The following is a 3,689-nucleotide window of genomic DNA, read 5'->3' on the forward strand; positions in this document are numbered from 1 at the left end:
TCCCTGTCCCCCAGCCCACGCCCTGCGCAGTGGCCCCCAGGCGGGGGGCAGCTGGGGGAGACCGTCTGGTCCCCTCCTCTGCTGCCCCTCCAGTCCCCACGATGGCCTCCACCCCAAACGCAGAGGCTGGGAGCTTGGGTTACTCAGGGCCCTGGTTATTTTTAATGCCGCCGGCTTAGGAGATAAATATACCTCCCCTTCCCCCTCGCCCTGGGCAGACCAACACCCCTGCAGACGCCTCCTTCTCCCTCCATCAGCCCATCTCCTCTGATCCGACTGCCCCTCACCCTTCTCACGGTTCCTCCTAGTGGGGCCCCTCGACCCTGGACGCCTTGCAGGAAGACAGCGTGACCCCCAAATCCCACAGATGAGGCGCGCGCTGGTGTCCTGGCCCCGCCTAGTGCCTTCTGCATACATCACGTCCAGCAAAGGGCCCCCTGGATGCTGTGGGCTGGGGCAGGATGCAGCAGCCCTGGCACCACGCAGGGGCGCTGGTGGCTCCTGCCGCGTGGTCTGCTTCCTCCTCCTCCTGGGCCGGGGGAGGGGCTGGTGGTCCAGAGCCCACTGCCTCTCCTGCTCCCTCACCCCAGCCCACTGACCCTACGACGCAGGCCAGTTCTCCCGGGGATTAACTGCCAGGCCTCCTGCTATGGCCCGAAGAGCGGGTCTGGCAATAGTTCAGGGCCGAAACCGCCCCTCTCCGGGGCGGAAGGCAGAGGGACCCCGCAGTCAGGACGGATTGCGGTTCATTTCTAAGTCGTTGGAGTCTCCGGGACTGAAAAAGCCACCAAGATCCACTGGGACAGCTCCTAAAATGAGTCCCCGGAGAGCAGGTAGCGGCCGCGCGCTCCAGGCACAGGGCGCGCACGCCCCCCGGTGGCGACCTGCTCTGTGTAGAACGAGTCTTGGGACCACCCGCTTGGGGCCGGCACCGGGCCCTGCGCCGTCCACGCGGCAGGCCTGCGTCCACGAAGGAAAGGCCTGGGCCCTTTTACTCACGAGCCCCTCAGACACTCAAGACGGCCCGCGCCGTACACTGATTTCGGAACCCTTCGCGCCCCCTATCGACGCCGGGTTGTCACACACCGTGTGCCTCTCTGTCCGCCTGCGTCCCCTTCCTCCTCTCCGACGGAATCACTGTATTCGCATTTATTTCCAGCATCGTTTTGCCTTCCAAAAACATTTTCCCTCCACGCGCACGTACCTGCGAACGGCACGCGGATCCGCGCGGGCCGGGGCGGCCGCCGCGCCGCACCGCACCGCACCGCACCGCAACGCACCGCGCGCTCTCCGCAGCGGTATCGATGGGCGCACTTCGGATCGGGACCAGTTCAAACCCGACTGCACCTAGACGGTGCGCAGCCACGGGGACGAGGCCGCACCGGGTCCCCTCCGACCCAAACTCCCGTCCCCGCCATCACCCTCATCCCCAGAGAGGGCGGTGCTGGCTGGGTCAGAACTGAGTGCAGGTTCCAGCTGTGTGACCTTGGACGGGATACTTAACCTCTCTGAATAGTTTCCTCAGGTAGAAAGCCACGGACGGCAATGATGACAACGTTACCTGCCTCACTGCTTTAACTCTTTCTAGGTTTTAAGTTTCCCGCGAGAGGTAGCTTTTCTTGAGGCAATAGTGGCCCCTGGTGGCCGTGCCCCGCTGCAGCACCTACTGCCTGCCGGCGCAGACCGGATGCGGGTCAGGCCGCAGGGAGGCTGCTGCTTCGCAGACGGCTCCTTAAAACCACGGACCCAGAGGGTCAGGGATAGAAGGGAGCATCGCATCACGCGGAGGTACCCTCTCCGGAACCACCCCGTCCATGCTCACGGTCCTCCCTTATCCACCCGCCCTTTCCAGTCGGAGCCCCGACCCTGAGCCCTGTCCATGTCTTCCCATGCCAGGCTGCCAACCACACACGTGGGAGTGTTGGCCGCTCACTCCCTCCATCCCTCCATCGAATTCTCCCTGCAGCTGATGCGAAACGATCTCTTCCCTCCTCTCTCCCTCTAGGTTCCGGTCTCACGGCCATGAGCCTTGATGGTGACAACTGCCTCCTGCCTGGCCGTCCTGCCTGCCTCCCCCACCTCACCCCAGTTCTCCACAGTGACCGGGGGGCCTTTCAACTCAGGTGAAAACTCAAGCGCCCTGCTGTGGACACGAGGGCCAGGAGAAGGCATCCGGGCCAGCCCATTATCCCTCCAGCTGGAGGAGAGAAAATGGAGAGGAGCATTTCTACCTCCCAGCTTCCCTCGTGGGGATGGGGGACGAGGCGGGGCCCACAGAGCAGGAGCGAATTCCCAAGCCCGGCTGGCCCAGGGCTGGGGGCGTGCGTGGGGATGGCCTCCTGGTCCCTGACCTCGCCGTTGCCCCACCCGGAAAGCCCTCTCTACTCGCCGCGGCCCCCCCCAGCTCTGGGCGGACACCTGGGGAGCTGACAAAGTGGTGCGATGATGTTATTATGTCTCCCCTCCCATGATGCCCATCGCCGCGGCCCTCACATCACTAAGACGGGACCCCTTCTGGGCTGGGGGGGGGTGCTGGGGCACAGTAGGTGTTCAATAAACTCTCGCAGGGCTAAACTGGGTTCAGGTGAGCAGAAGTTCCTTCCCCAAGACCCGTCAGTCTTCTTACCTTGGCTTCCTCCTACTTTCCCTTTACGTACCCGAACCCTACCTGCCCCTCACTACCCAGCTCAGGGACCCCCCACCCCCGAGGCCTTCCCACCACTGCCACCTCAAGGAGCTCTCTGCCTCCTGCAGTGTAGAACCATCAAAGGGCGTTTTGAGGGTTCGGGCAGACCATGTGAGTAAAACGGTAGAGCGAGCTTCTGCAAAGGCTCAACGCTTCTGGGCTAGGGCGTCTTTCTGCTTCCTCGGCTCAGCCTGGCCTGTCAGCCACCAGGGGGCATCCTCTGCCCAAAAGTCCCTGACTCCTAGGACAGGATGGGGCACCCTCCGCTGAGACCCCGAGGAGGCCTGGGCTCCCCAGGGTGGGTAGGTGGCCCCCAGGTTTTGTGGAAGCGCCGTGGGGAGGATGGGGGTGAGTGATGGGGAAAGCGCCCTGTCTGTCGCCTGACACCTCCGTCTCCCGGTGGAGACTGCGCGCGCTCCGCGACTCCCAGCATGCCCCATCGGCTCCCGCGGCCTCCGGGCAGTGTCTCTCTTTCTTCTCTCTGCAATGTCGCCTTCTCCCAATATTTCAGGACAGTGAGCGTTCGCTGTTTACAAAAAGGACATGGCCGCTCCATCCTTACAGCAGTCCTATGAGATGCCCGACTTGCTCCCATTTGATGGATGAAGAAACTGAGTCAATCTCAGAGGGCCTCAGTAAACGATACCTTTCTTGGGGGTGCTGAGTAACAGACTCCCATCCTCTCCCAGGCCCAATCCCCTGGCCTCCCCTCCGCGGGCTGGCTCTGTGCACCACCTGCCTCCATCCGGGTCACCACCCCTCCCCACGGCCTCGCCCCTCAGAAAGCCGCCACCACGGCATCGGATTCTCCGGGTCTGGCTTCCCTTTCGCCTCGCTCTCCATCCGGCCCCCAGCGCGGTGGGGACAAAGGCTGCCGCTGTTCCTCCGACCTCCAAGGGGTTAAAGTCTCGGTCCCGCCCCTTCCCGCCTGGCTGGCGGGAGTATGAATAGCCTCGCTCCCACTCCCGACTCTCTGTCGCTCCGGCTGCTCCTCGCCCCGCCC

At 63.8% G+C, this 3,689-nt stretch overlaps 1 protein-coding gene and 1 long non-coding RNA gene across 2 annotated transcripts in view; both read left to right on the forward strand.

Annotated features, from left to right (window-relative positions):
- NES (nestin) overlaps positions 1 to 3,689 on the forward strand; it is a gene marked incomplete at its 3' end in the record, with an annotated part of 19,347 nt that overhangs the window by 9,463 nt on the left and 6,195 nt on the right. The gene's annotated exons all lie outside the window — the stretch shown is intronic.
- Positions 1,686 to 3,683, forward strand: LOC111743866. The gene is made up of 3 exons (XR_002781904.1): positions 1,686 to 1,788; positions 2,006 to 2,123; positions 3,198 to 3,683. It is a non-coding gene; the product is annotated as an uncharacterized LOC111743866 (long non-coding RNA).

Source organism: Pteropus vampyrus, unplaced genomic scaffold, assembly GCF_000151845.1.
Source record: "Pteropus vampyrus isolate Shadow unplaced genomic scaffold, Pvam_2.0 Scaffold124, whole genome shotgun sequence".
In the NCBI taxonomy this organism is placed as follows: Eukaryota; Metazoa; Chordata; class Mammalia; order Chiroptera; family Pteropodidae; genus Pteropus; species Pteropus vampyrus.